Here is a 14,882-nt window from a genome sequence, read left to right on the forward strand (position 1 = left end):
CATTGGCAAGTTGTCTGGCCAGGGAGCTTCCCTATCCGGGCCCTATTGAACCGGATGTCCACAGACTCTGTGTTGCGCACCTTCTCCGGCCTCCCAAGCCTTGGACCGTGTGTCCCTTTCTGCGGTCCTAATCCTCTTTGTGCTCGACTGCGGTGGGTACCACGAAGGAAAACGTTCACTCACCTGTCACCAGACTCAACCACCGCCCACCGGCAGAGAAAGGGCCTGTCTCACCACAGGAGATGGACTGCCCTCTGCCACCTGTCAGTCCTTGACCAGCCTGATCAAAGGCGAGTGGGAGTGGTCGTGAACAAAGCAGGTTTTTTTTGTTTTTTGTGGGGTTTTTTTGTTTGTTTGTTTTTGTTTTTGTCTAAAGAGAACCCAGGAACAGAACCAAGTGGGGCTCTTCAGTTGACTCTTGTTGGCAGTTACAGCTCAAACAAGGTAGCCGAAGAGAGACCCAACGTGGTGGCTTGGAGATGGTGTTTTTACCCTGCCTGCTGCTGCTGCTGCTGCTGCTCCTGCTACTGCTGCTGCTGCTGCTGCTGCTGCTGCTGCTGCTGCTGGTGGTGGTGGTGGTGGTGGTGGTGGTGGTGGTGGTGGTTGTGGTTTTGAGGTATGGAGGCGTTGGGTTAAGGGGGCATTGGAAATGGATAGGAGCAGAGACAGCCTGATCGCCGCTAGCAGGTCCTGGGACCATCTGCTGTGCTTCTTGCACATTTATTTCTGAGTAAGGACCAGGATCACGTCATATTCTGATCAAATGTGTGACTTAGAGAAACCTTGAGGCGAGACGGTTTTGTTTCTTCCTAGGAGTCCTCAATGCCACACTGATGGAGGTGGGGATGGGTGGGGAAGGTGGGGCTGGAGTTCATGGGCGTTAGGGGACAAGGGTTTGAGGTTTGGGGTTTGGGGCTTATAAGCAGGGTGGGGTGAGAGACCTAGAGGCAGGAATTGGAGCAGAGGACTAGCATTAGGGCTGCTTACTGGCTCTCTTATCCGGTACGAGACAACCACCCACCTCCTTCCCTTCATGTGCCCTCCCACACCACTTGTGAATCAAGACATTACCCTACATGTTCGACTAAAGACCCATCATCTTTTGACAAGCAAGCAAAATGTATCAAATGGAAAAAGAAAGCATATTTCACAAATGGTGCTGGCATAACTGGATATCAACATGTACAAGAATGAAGATAGACCCCTATCTATCACCATGCACAAAACTCAAGTCCAGATGGATCAAAGACCTAAACATGAAGCCGGCCACACTGAACCTTATAGAAGAGAAAGTGGGAAGTACACTTGAACGCTTTGGCACAGGGAACCACTTCCTAAAAAGAAGCCCAGCAGCACAGACCCTGAGAGAAACAATTAATATATGGGGCCTCCTGAAACTGAAAACCTTCTGTAAAGCAAGGGACACGATCAACAAGAAAAAATGACAGCCTACAGACTGGGAAAAGATCTTCACTAACCCCACATCAGACAGAGGTCTGACCTCCAAAGTATACAAAGGACTCAAGAAATTGGACACCAAAACAAAACATAATCCAATAAAAAAAATGGAGTAAAGACATAAACAGAGAACTCTCAACAGAGGAATCTAAAATGGTTGAAAGACATTTAAGGAAATGCTCAACATCCTTAGTCATCAGACAAATGCAAATCAAACCAACTCTGAGTTTCCTTCTTATACCTGAAAGAATGGCTAAGATCAAAAACAGTGATGACAACTTATGCAGGAGAGGTTGTGGGGAAAAGAGAACGCTTGTGCATTGCTGGTGGGGATGAAAGCTGGTGGCCACAACGCTTTGGATGTCACTGTGGCGATTTCTAAGAAAATTAGGAAACAACCTTCCACAAGACCCAGTAATACCACTTTTGGGTATATGTCCAAAAGATGCTCAATCGTGCCACAAGGACATGTGCTCAACTATGTTCATAGCAGCTTTGTTTGTCATAGGCAGAAGCTGGACACAACCTAAATGCCCCTCGACCGAAAAATGGGTAAGGAAAATGTGGTACTTTTACACAATGGAGTACAACACAGCAGAAAGAAAAAAAAACCGACAGCTTGAATTTTGCAGGAAAATGGATGGAGCTAGAAAACGTTATGTAGAGTGAGGTAACCCAGACACAGAAAGATGATTATCACATGTATTCACTCATAGGTGGTTTTTAAATATAAAGCAAAGAAAGCCAGCCTACAAACCACAATCCCAGAGACTTTAGACAACAATGAGGACACTAAGAGAGACTTACATAGATCTAATCTATATGGGAAGTAGAAAGTAGAAAAAGACAAGATCTCCTGGGTAAATTGGGAGCATGGGGACCTTGGGGGAAGGTTGGAGGGGGGGAGGGAGAGGCAGGGAGGAGAGCAGAGAAAAATGTAGAGCTCACTGAATATCAATTTAAAAAAAGGAAAGGGGGAAAAAAAAGACCACTCATCATCTCATGGAGGCATCTGCTCAACTGAGAGTCTCTCTTCCCAGATGAGTGCAGGGTTTTGTCAAGTTCTGCAGAAACAAGCAGCACGGTTGACCCTGCTCCGACGCGGCACAGAAGCCGGCGTTTTTTTGAACCATAACCATTCCTTTCTTCTTCATCCCCAAGAGCTCCTTTTAATCCCGAAAGCACGGGATCGGCTCTGTCCCAGCAATACCCCACTCCTGGTACCGATTTCAGTCTGAGTCAGGCCTTGGGATTGTTGCCATCAAACACCACGACCAAAAGCAGCTTGGGTGGAGAAGTGTTGGTTTCTTGGTCTCCTAAGTCCCTCACAGAGGGCGGCCCCGGTAGGAAAGCAGAGGCGGGACCTGATGCTGTAGGTAGCTGTCCGTGGGGGAGGTGCTCACACCTGGCTTGCTCAGCCTGCATCCCTACACCTCAGGACCACGTGCCCAAGGATGGCACGCCCCTGGCCACAACCACCCCGGCTCTGCCCCCGCACCCCAACCACCATCCCTACCGCCTGTCTGCTGTCCGTCCCACAGCAATCATTCGATCGTTCATCGCAGGCACATGCTGGAGAGACCTTTTCTCCAAGCAGAGTCCCTTTTCCAGCCAGAAGGGCCGAGCTGAGGAGAGACCAGGGAGCACAGAGGCAAGCGTGGATCCTTGCCTTTGGCATGCGACGGCCCCATTCGGACACCTGCCAGCGTAGGCTTCTCCGTTGTCTTTTTTCCCATGACCGTCTCATGGGAGCCACACAACTGACCCGGCAGCTTGCTGGACAGACCCTTCCCAGATCCAGCTCGACACGGGTGTCTCTCCGTGTCCTCTACTGGGAAGGTTTCTGGGCGGGACTGGGTTGAGGGTCGGGTGGGAAAAGGGTGTGTCTGCTCTTCTCCCCCCGCCCCCACACGAGTGGGCACAGACTATGACTCCCATCGAGGCGGAGCTGAACCCAGCGGTAAGCACACCACCATCTGTTTTCGTGCCCCGGACCTGTTGACAGGGTCACGACCGAGGGGACCCACCCGGCAACGGACCCAAAACCTAGGTGGGAAGAGGTTCCGCTCCAATTTCCCGACTCACGCAGGCACCTGTACCGCTTGCCGGCGCACACTAGGAGCCGCAGAAACAGCGGCCTTAAAAGAGCCAGGCTTGGGCCTCAGCTCCCCACAAGCCGCTCTGGGGGCTTTCGAGGAAATCGCGCCTAGGGTCGGGCACTGTCCGCCCTGCGGCGCTGCGGAAGCTTAGTAACCACACCAGGTGCTTTCTGCAGTCACCCTGTCTGTTATCAGCACGGAATCAACAACACCCTACAGAGCACCCCCGCCCACTGACGGATACGTGCTCTCCTCCCGATCCCATACCAACACTGCCAACATAAACGATCACTTAGAGCCCCTGGAGTTTTGCAAGATACGCATGAATACATACATACATACATACATACATACATACATACATACATACGTATAAACATGCCTACGCTCACACCCATACACACGGAGAAGGAAAGAAATAGACAGACAAACAGAGAGACAGACATATTTACACACACACACACACACACACACACACACTGTAGACTGGAACGAATCACTGCATTTGCTTAAAGTCGGCGCTCAGTTGTGAAGAGCAGAGGATCCAGGGAGCCTGTGATGCATGCAGGTGTGGCAGGTAGGGCAAGCAAGACTGTTTCTTGGAGACCTGACAGCAGGCTATAGAGTGAGGTGGAGACTCAGTGGGCTCCATGAGTGGGTCGGAAGCTTGCGCGGGAGCGCTGCGTGTCGGGTGTTTGTGTGTCGTCGGTGTGATAGTGGCGGTGTGTAGGCTGGGTGTGTCGGGCCGCAACAGGGCTTAGCTGGACAGGCCCTGAGGATTTGGTGTGTGCAGGAAAAGATGGTGGGCGTGAGTGGGAATCAAGGAAAAGGGTGGTGAGTGTGCGGGTAGGGAGCGCCGGTGAGGCTGCAGGCTGTTGGTTTGCGAGTGAGGGTGTAGGTAGGTACTAGTGGAGCGGAGCAGCAGGGTCTGGCTGCAATGCTGTTGGGCAAAAGGAGCCTGAACAAAGGCGAGTGGGAGTGGTCGTGAACACCGCAGCTTTTTTCTTGTTTCTAAATACAACCCAGGGACAGAACCAAGTGGGGCTCTTCAGTTGACTCTTGTTGGCAGTCACAGCTCAAACAAGTTAGCCGACCAAGAGCAAAAGAGACTCATTTTTTTTTCTTGTAAATGGGGTTTTTACCCTGGCTGCTGCTGCTGCTCCTTCTGGTAGTGGTGGTGGTTGTGGCGGTGGTGATGTATGAAATTTTTGGGATGAGGCCATGGCATGTGTGGTTCAGTGGAAGAATTCTCGCCTGCCTATGGGGTAAGCCTGGTTTTGGTTTTTGGCCTATGCAGAGTCTACTCTCTTTTGGTTCTTAGACACACTTTAGCCCAGTCCAAGGTGCACTGAGATCACAGCATTCCATATCTCCTAAGGCTCCCTCTACCTCACACCCGAGGTTCTTGGCCCCAAGGTCTTCCAACCTCTTACATCAGTGCCTGACCCATCCTTCAAGCCGCACCTCCAGCTCCCAGTCCACAGTGTGGTCCACACACATCCTGCCTCTCTCTAAAGGGAGACTTACTGGACCTGTCTCTCCCGGCATCTCAAAGGGTTCCCTCAATTGGACCTTGTTCTACATCCTCTTGCAATGGACAGTTGGGGTTGAAAGTAGGGGCCTTCTTTCTCTTAGAGCTTCCTCCACATCCTCTTTTTCTAGACCTTTGAGAGCTTTTCCCCCTTCTGAGCTTAACTCTTTCTGATGTGAGCCAGGAGTATGTGTGGCTGGCAAGATCAACAGATAATATAGATAAAATGTGGTTTGGTATAAAACCTTGAGCTTTTCAAGTAGGGATAGATTGTTCAATATTGTCTCCATGTTTGCAAATACAAGTCGACTCTACATTATGAATTTAATTCTTACCTCGTATCTTTGTGTCCATTTTTATTCATCAAAACTCTGTGGGGGGCTGGAGAGATGGCTCAGCGGTTAAGAGCATTGCATTACCTGCTCTTCCAAAGGTCCTGAGTTCAATTCCCAGCAACCACACGATGGCTCACAACCATCTGTAATGAGGTCTGGTGCCCTCTTCTGGCCTGCAGGCATACACACAGACAGAATATTGAATACATAATAAATAAATATTTAAAAAAATTAAAATAAGCCGGGTGGTGGTGGCGGCGCACGCCTTTAATCCCAGCACTTGGGAGGCAGAGGCAGGCAGATCTCTGTGAGTTCGAGACCAGCCTGGTCTACAAGAGCTAGTTCCAGGACAGGCTCCAAAACCACAGAGAAACCCTGTCTTGAAAAACCAAAAAATAATAATAAAATAAATTAAAATAAATAAAAAAACTCTGTGTAAGTTAACATTATTTATATCAGTTTGACAATACAGCTTAAGGAGGAGTCATCTTCTGGACAATCCACAGATAGCGTGCCCAATAGAACAGAATGTGTTCATGAGATAAACATACAGGGGAAATTTCAGAAGCACATGTGAAGTTACGGGCAGAAGTAAAAGATCTTCCGGAGTCTGCAGCCCCGTAGTCTTGCTTCCTGCGGTTTTCCCCATCAGACTGTCTCCTTTTCGTAGGCTGATACCTTGAATATTAATCGCCATCTGCTGTTCTCAGGACATGGCTTCCGACCTCAAGGGAAAGCATGAAACCAAAGGACAAACAAGATGCGTTTATTTAACAATGATCATTAACTTTTAAAGACTTAAACAAGACTTTTAACTTAAGATTTAAGGTCTTGGGTGCTGGAGAGATGGCTCAGCAGTTAAGAGCACTGGCTGCTTTTCCAGAGGTCCTGAGGGCAATTCCCAGAACCCACATGGCAGCTCACAACGGTCTGTAACTTCAGTTCCAGGGAATCTGACACCCTCACGTAGACATACATATAGTCAAATCACCAATACATATAAAATAAGAATTAATAAATATTTTTAAAAAGATTTAGGATCTTTGATATTTAGGACAGTTTGAGCTATGAGCTTAAAAAGGTCTTCTTAAGCAATTTGATATACAGATGCATAAGCTTTACCAAAAATAATTTTAGCTGAAAATTTTCAAAATAATCTCATTTATATTGATTATATTTTCAGTTTAACTGCTTCTGGTCTCCAAAGTGATTTAAGAAACATGCAATTATTTTTTCATTTTTTTACCACTATATTATCCAAAAAAAAATCTTTTTTAAAATTTTGATTTCAATTTATTTCTATTTTCCTTTTAAAATCAATTCCAAGTCTGTTTAAGTTGATATTTTATTTTATATAACTTTTAAAGATTTCTTTATTTATGTAAATATGTATATCTGAATGCCAGAAGAGGGTATCAGATCCTATTATAGATGACTGTGAGTTACCATGTGGTTGCTAGTAATTGAATTCAGAACATCTGGAAGAGCAGCCAGTGTTCTTAACCTCTGAGCCTTCTCTCCACCTCCCTTAAATTGATATTTTAAAAATTCTCTTATGCTGTGAAACATATAAATTTAAAAAATGAAGTTTCCGTAGTAAAGCACAAAATAAAATCTCTTATTTTGCTTATGTTGGTAACTCATTATTGGGTGAATGCATAATTTAACCAGGTATCCATCTATTAAGTATAACTTATTTTAAACAAAATTGTTTTTAGATCCTTGTTTTAGGCTTAACCTTGAAAATATATATAGGAAGCCAAATTTGTCCATTGTCCCCTCCCCCTCCTCCTGCCTAGACAAGGTTTCACAGTCCTGGATGTCCTGGAAATCCCTTTGTAGTGACGAGGCCTCAAACTCACGGAGATCTGCCTGCCTCTGCCTCCCAAGTACTGGGAGTGAGTGGCACGTGCCACCACCGCCCAACTTGCCTTTTTTCCCCCCATAAATTTGTTTTTTTAAATGAGTCATATTTGTATTTGTATGACTACAAACAGGGTGGGTTTTTTGTTTGTTTGATTGTTGTTTTGTTTTGTTTGGGTTTTCAAGGCAGGGTTTTTCTGTGTAGCTCTGCCTGTCCTGGAACTCTGTAGACCTCCTGTCTCCCTTGGTCTGTTCTTGGAAGAAATACAGGCAGGAAATACTCACCATTCCTGACACCACAACGGTGTCCCCTGACCTCCACAAGTGCACAGAACATTCGCCCCTAATAACAACTATACTACGACCAACAACAGTAACAAGTAAGCCAGGTGTGGTGGTGCAGGCCTGTAGTCTAAGTAGTCAGAGGGAGAGACAGAAGAATCAGGGGTTCAAGTCCATCTTCCACTAAAGGCAAATTCAAGGTCAGCCCAGCCGCGTCTTGTAGACGACTCAGTTTTGGTTCCCAGAACCCATATGGCAGCTCACGGGTGCTTTGCCTCAGTCCAGGAGTATGGAGTTCCTCTGCGGCCTCTGTATTCATCATGGAGCTCTTACATTCAGGCAAACACTCACCCATACATTAAAGTATAGTAAAGGGAGAGAAAGTGGTGGCAAATGCAAGAAGGGAAGAAGAATGGAGACTTGAGGCAGCCTCAGTCTGAGTTCTAGAAAACTGGAGACCAGCCAGGAGAATCTCAAGTGTGAAGTCAGTCTTTGATACATAGTTTTTTTTTTTTTTTTTTTTTTTTTTGGATTTTTCGAGACAGGGTTTCTCCATGGCTTTTTGGTTCCTGTCCTGGAACTAACTCTTGTAGACCAGGCTGGCCTCGAACTCACAGAGATCCGCCTGCCTCTGCCTCCCGAGTGCTGGGATTAAAGGCGTGCACCACCACTGCCCGGCTTTGATACGTAGTTTTAGGCCACTCCTGACAATTCTGTGAGATGCTATCTCAAAAAATTGAAAAGAGCAGGGGTTTGTAGCTAACATGTAAAGCACCTGACCAGCCCTCCTGGGCAAAACCCACAAAGAAACAAGCCAAACATAAAGTTTAGAGTTAAATACGAAATCAGAAATTTAGTGTGTAAAGGCTAGTATCAGAAAGTAGTAAGAAAAAATAGTTCTATATGCCAAATAAAGGTGGGAACACTGAATAGCTATCCTGCAGAAGAAGGGTTCACTCTCACCATTCAACTATATAGTCTGAATAGGGCTTGTACCAGATGTGGAAATCAAGTTGTAAGGATCTGGAAAAGGATTCAGCATGAAGTGTAATGGTCTTTCAGCGATGATTGAAAATGCAGAAGCAATGAGGAGAAAACCTAAATATGTTAACGTGGGGTGAGGGTGAGGGGTGATGCTGACGACACTTAAAGCACAATAAAGTAAGGCTTGAGTTAAAAAGGGCTTGGGGATGTACTCAATAGCACCGCGTGCCAAGCATTCATAAGAAAAAGGAGTGAGGGAGGGGTGAGGAAGGGAGGAGAATCAATGTAAAATTTGTATTTATGTCTAGGCAGGAAGAGAAAAGAATTGCTAACCTTACAATGAAGAATCCAAAAGATAAAAGATAAAAAAAAAAAAAAACACATGTGTCAGGAGTGGGATTCGAACCCACGCCTCCAGGGGAGACTGCGACCTGAACGCAGCGCCTTAGACCGCTCGGCCATCCTGACTACCGCTTGCAAGATGTCGGCACGTTCTTGGCAGGGACAACTCGAACCCGTTCAGTCACCTATTGGTGATTGGATCTGACAACAGGGACCTGTTGACTCCACACTGAAGCTGCCAACCTACCCACAGAAAACAAGCAACCGTCTTTTACTCAGATGGCCACGATGCTCCAAGTCCCCGGAGCTCTGGTCTTTTCACAGGCGGGCTGGGTCACACCATCTTCAGTGTAGGAACCAGCACAGCAACAGTACATGCCTGCCAGACATCGCCTCTTCTCCGGAGAAGGCAGGGGGCCAGGGTCGCGGTGGTCACACAGGGCGGCGTGTCGGGTCCTGGTGGGAGGGGCGTTTGGTTGCGTCGGGGAGACTTTGGGGTTCGGTGCGGAGGTCGGCGGTGCTCCGGAGGGAGGGTGGCGGGCGCTGCGAAGTGCGTCGGAGATGGCCCGCCGTCCTGGGGACAATACTGCCGTCGTCATCCTCGTTAGTATAGTGGTGAGTATCCCCGCCTGTCACGCGGGAGACCGGGGTTCGATTCCCCGACGGGGAGACGTGCTATCTTCTTTTTTGTGCCCTCTCGGTGTTGTCCCGGCTGCTCCCTGGTTCCTGTGGCCCTCGAGGAACAGCTCGCGCTCGGCGGCGGAGGCCCGGTTGGGGTTGGCGTGGGTGTCGGCTTTGACTTTGAGGTTGGGGCTGTCATGGGGAGGACCTGATAGGCAACCGTGACACGCAGTTTACGCACCTTTTGCCAAGGTTCAAGGTCTGGCGCCTCTCTGTCCGTGTCACGACTGCGCGAAGGACAGAAGAAGGCGCGGGAGGTTTTGAGGCTGTGAGGAGTGGGAGTATCCCCAGGGAATGTGTGTGGCGTCCGCTTATGGCTGGCCATCAAACAGCCGTGTTAGTCGTGAACATCTAATCATAGTCAGGACTTATTATGGAAGAGACAGAACTATCACTCCCTGGTGGTCTAGTGGTTAGGATTCGGCGCTCTCACCGCCGCGGCCCGGGTTCGATTCCCGGTCAGGGAAGTGTAGCTTTTTTTTAGTGATCATACCCTAGTTTCCTTCATAAAACTGTTTTCCTTTTCGCCAAATATTTCTCACGGTCCTCATGCTGCCCAGCAACACCTCACCATACAAGGACATTTCTCTTTGCCTTGCAATCCTATACATTTTAACGCACTTCCCCGAAATTTACACTTGCACATCTCAGTGTTTCTGCTTCCCTTGGTGCGAAGTTACACTGCCACCATCACACGCGGCGCACACACATGCCACTCAGAGTGCCCAGATCACCTGACCACACCGCCGGTTCTTAGGTCTGAAAGAATCTCTCAGGACCGTCGCACCCGCACCTGATGAGCTTTCTATCACCTTCTTGGATGCTGCAAAGCAAAGCAGACTGGAAAGGCCGTTCGTTGATTTGAGTCTTCTGGGCTCTTGATCCTTGAACTCCTGCTCTTCTCCAAAGCTCCAGGGGCTCTCGGTGATTGTAAATCAGAGAGGGCTGAAAACATAGCGTGTGGTTACAGTGCAGCTGCCCAGGACGGACTTTTTCCAGGATCATTTCGTCATTTAAACATTTAACGCCATCAGGTGTGATGTCCTCAGCCTCTAACCAGGAACCTCTGAGTAACTGTTGGGAACTATGGCTGGAATGTCAGAAATCTTTGTTGAACTTTCCATAGACGAGAACGCCAAATGATGAATGGCTTTGGGCTCGGTTTGTGATGCCCATACTTTTCTGTGTATGCGGCCGTTTAATGAAACCTGGTCAACTGTACCAGGGACTTCATTCACCCTTTAAGAAAACTGAGTCTCTTTTTCTCAGAAGTCACCAACTGTCCATAGCTCCCCGGGCAAAGGTGGAGGCTGATGAGCCCCTCATAAATACGATCTTTAAGAGGATTTGTATTGGTATGGCCTTTGTGGAACAGTTGGTTAGTGTCCTGACCAGCGGGAAATGAACCGGGGTCCCTGGGCCCTGGAAGAGAGAGGAATGAAGAGAGAGGCAAGAGACACAAGAAATGGACACAAGTCTGGATTCTGATCAAGCTGCCAACTTTATTTTTTTCTCAGGAGTGTTATATAGCAAACAGGCAGGGAGGAGGGGAGGATGCTGGAATGTCAGGGCTGGAGGCATCCCCTAGCTGCTAGGAAGAGAAAGGGGGGTGCTGAGAGTCTGTAAATATTTACTAACAAGGGAAATACTAATTACTTCTGGTGCCTGGGACCCGCAGGTCTGCAGGGGATCTTAACTCACAGGGAGATAAGGGTTACCCTAGGCCCGGAACTTGCCCTACAGAGGCTTCTGAATAGCTTACTTAATTTGTGACTAAAATGGCTATAACCAAATTTGCTTCCACCAGGTTAGCTCATTTAGCTGTTAAGTCAGGGCCTTAAGGGAGTGTTTTATTTCTTTTGTAGCCGTTAATTTTTCTGTTCTTTCTTAGGACCCAGAAGCTCAACTTCTAATCCAGAGTCTCGTAAATTCTGGTGCCCTCAGTGGAGACATTTCCTACCCTACCTCCTCACACATTTAGAGAGTGCAGGCCAAACCTGAGGTTTGTGTGTTTCCCTTTCTTCTTCCTTTCCCCTCTTCCCTCTGTGGCTAGCCAGGGTTCTCTACAGGAACACAACTGTAGAATGGCTCTCTCTGAATAGAGAAGGGGTTATTAGAGTGGCTTACAGCTGTCGACCTGCTACTCCAACAACGGCTGTCTACCAACCAAAAGTCCAAGAACCCAGTAGTTGCTCAGACCATGAGGCTGGATGCCTCCACTGGACGTCTTCGGTGTAGGCCGGAATCTCAGAGAAGTAGGCCCTGATGTCAGTGAAGGAATGCATGTGTCAGCCAGAGGGAGGGCAAGCGGAGAGAGAGAGAGAGAGAGAGTGAGTGTGTGTGTGTGTGAGTGAGTGTGTGTGAGTGTGTGTTTCCTTCTCCCGTGTCTTTATGTAGTCCAGATTAAAAGTGGACCTTCCCACCTCAAGAGATCTGGAGTGAAAGTGGGTCTTCCCACTTCAATTATTTAATTAAGGAAACCCATCATAGGTGTACTCAGCCACTTGAATTTTAGTGAACTCCAGATGTAGCTAAGTTGACAACCAAGAATAGCATTCTATCATATTTTATCATATAACATATAATAACATGTATATAGTCACACACATATTACTTTGCTTGTATCTGTCCACACTATTACTCTCTCTTATTCCCACACCCACTCATGGGGAAGTCCTGCCTGGATGAGAACTTACTATGTAGGCCAGGCTGGCTTCAAGCTAGAGGCCATTATCCTGCCCCTTGCTTCCGGCTCCTAAGTGCTGGCTGCCGTGTCCAGCTAATGCCATTAATTTTTCACAGCAGACAGTAAAACAACGAAGAGGGAACAAGAGTGGTTTGGGGGCAATTTGGAAGGGTTTAGGGGCAGCAAACATTCAGCCTCTATCCTCTTAGAGTCCCCCAGGGACCGGAGAACTGAACTGATGGAAAACAGGTCAACTGTTGGAATGCACAAAACGCCAGACACATTTCACACAGCACGGGGCCCTTCCTAAGAAAATGAGAACGCAAAGGAGAAGTTACAGTCAGACAGAAGTACCTCAAGAAGGACTTGGAATGTCTTCCTTCCTTATTTTCTGTCAATGAAGCCTCGGCAGCCAATGTGCTAGACCCACAAGCGTCTCCAAATACCCAGGTACATCTAAAAACTACTAGAACGTACTCGAAGAGGGGCACCACAGCTCACACCTGCAATCCCAGCACTTGGGATGCAGAGGCATCTGGATTAGGAGGTCAAGGCCATCTTTGGCTACCTATCAAGTTGGAGGCCAGCCTGGACTACGTAAGACCTCATTTCAGAAAAACTAAAACAAACAAACAAAAATATTCAAACTAGTGCTGCAAAGTTCTCCCAGAGTGCACTACGTAAAAATATTCATTACGCCGTCCTGGTGGTCTAGTGGCTAGGGTTCATGACTGTCAGCACCATGGTCTGGGGTTAATTCTTGGTTAGGAAATCTTGCTTTTACATCTAGCCACTATTATAACCACCGGACAAATATTCCACAGTCCTCCGTTCTATTTGTCAAAGTCTGATACACTTTTCAAACATTCTGAATTGCTCGACGCTGACCACAGGTGAAGCTCAGTGGGGAGCTGCCACTGTTGCCATGAACCCTGATGCTCTCAGAACCTTACTTTTGCTTAACTCATTATAGTTCATTTCACACATAAAGTTTATTATGGATAGACATGTGTGTCCCCATTCCTCTGCCCCACCCCCTTCTCTCAGATGAAATGAATTGAGAATGACCCCATTCCTAAAATATGTAAATTAAGCGTGCTGATTGGACTCCCTAACTGGGCTACCTGAGAAGAACCGTCAAAGTGGAGACAGCAGGGAGCTGGTGGCATTACCCGTGCGGTCCAAACCTGGAACACACCTGCTCTTAGAGGCCCAATGAACAGGGAGTAAATACCGACATCGCGAATATTTCGGCACGGGTGTGTGGGTTCACACAGGACAGAGAAATGAAGACCCGGTGACACGTGGAGTATGAACTTAAGTAGATTTCCATATCTCAGAACAAACTGATATAAGCTTCTGAGAATACAATGCCAGGTGCAAATACCTAACTCACGAGGTACCATGGTTTCCCTGGTTTCCCTTAAACCAAGTTTTGCATAGGCTTTGTATCCATGGGAAACACAGGGCAACAAAAGGTATTTGTGACACGAAGGAAGGCCTAGGCCGTGTGAAAACTCCGGAGCCAGGTCAGGTGTAAGCCAGCAGGTTTCATGGCTAGGGGAGGTTGCTGGCTATGTTTCTGGCACTATCGGGACATTCTATCACATATAGAGAAGGAAGCGGGGGAAGGCGGGTCTGCATCCTATTAAAACCATGTACGTTAATCCAATCTTTCTGCATGAATTCCTTTTCCTGTTTATTTGTTTGTTTATTGAGACAGGCTTTCTCTGTGTCTCTCTGGCTGTCCTGGAACTTGTTCTGTGGATCAGAGCTGTCCTTGAACTCAAAGATCTGCCTGTCTCCTGAGTCCTGGGATTAAAGGTATACACTACCACCATCTGGCTCTATGTTGATTTCTAACGTGTAAATGTCCCCAGCAGAGTGGATTAAGCAATCCCAAACAGGCAGGTCCAACGGGAACTCGTAGACATCCACTGACCTCTTCTTCCTGGGTACTGGGAGTTAAGACTTGGACAAAGGAGTCTGTCCTTTTGTTTGCTTTCTCAGAGTTTGGATTTATAGTTTAGATGGGCCACAAACCCCACATTTTCTTGCCTTAGAATTCCTGAGTGCTAAGGTTAAAAATGTGATCACTCTAAATTTGAGCTAATTTAAAAAATAAATACATTGTAGCCGGCCTGGCAGATCTCTGTGAGTTTGAGGCCTACCTGATCTACAAGGGCTAGTTCCAGGACAGGCTCCAAAGCTACAGCAAAACCCTGTAAGAAAACAACACACTGTAAAATAAAACCCAACATAGGAGACTAGAGACATCTTTAATCCCATCACTTGGGAGGCAAAGGCAGGCATAGTCTATAAATCAAGTTCCAGGACAGCCAGGGCAGCATAGAGGGACCCTGCTTCAAAACAAAACAAAAAGGAAAGTCCAGATAAAACAGAGGCCAACAACTAGAAAATCGCGAGCAGTTTGTGGGTATTAAATGCTGTAATTACACAACATAGGTAACAGGTAAAATTCAAACTATTTAAGTTTATTTTTTAATTAAAAATATGTTAGGGGTGTGTGTGTGTGTGTGTGTGTGTGTGTGTGTGTGTGTGTGTGAGAGAGAGAGAGAGAGAGAGAGAGAGAGAGAGAGAGAGAGAGAGAGAGAGAGAGA

The 14,882-nt window shown here is 47.3% G+C and overlaps 3 non-coding genes across 3 annotated transcripts; 2 read left to right on the forward strand and 1 right to left on the reverse strand.

Moving 5' to 3' along the window:
* Positions 1-8,937: 8,937 nt before the first annotated feature.
* On the reverse strand, positions 8,938-9,020 carry Trnal-cag (transfer RNA leucine (anticodon CAG)). The gene has a single exon. It is a non-coding gene; the product is annotated as a tRNA-Leu (tRNA).
* A 472-nt stretch (positions 9,021-9,492) lies between these two features.
* Positions 9,493-9,564, forward strand: Trnad-guc (transfer RNA aspartic acid (anticodon GUC)). Its single transcript has one exon. It is a non-coding gene; the product is annotated as a tRNA-Asp (tRNA).
* Positions 9,565-9,970: 406 nt separating this feature from the next.
* Trnae-cuc (transfer RNA glutamic acid (anticodon CUC)) lies at positions 9,971-10,042 on the forward strand. Its single transcript has one exon. It is a non-coding gene; the product is annotated as a tRNA-Glu (tRNA).
* The last annotated feature ends 4,840 nt before the right edge of the window (positions 10,043-14,882 follow it).

Source organism: Alexandromys fortis, unplaced genomic scaffold, assembly GCF_014885135.2.
Source record: "Alexandromys fortis isolate MF-2015 unplaced genomic scaffold, M_Fortis_MF-2015_v1.1 scaffold_51, whole genome shotgun sequence".
Taxonomy (NCBI): domain Eukaryota; kingdom Metazoa; phylum Chordata; class Mammalia; order Rodentia; family Cricetidae; genus Alexandromys; species Alexandromys fortis.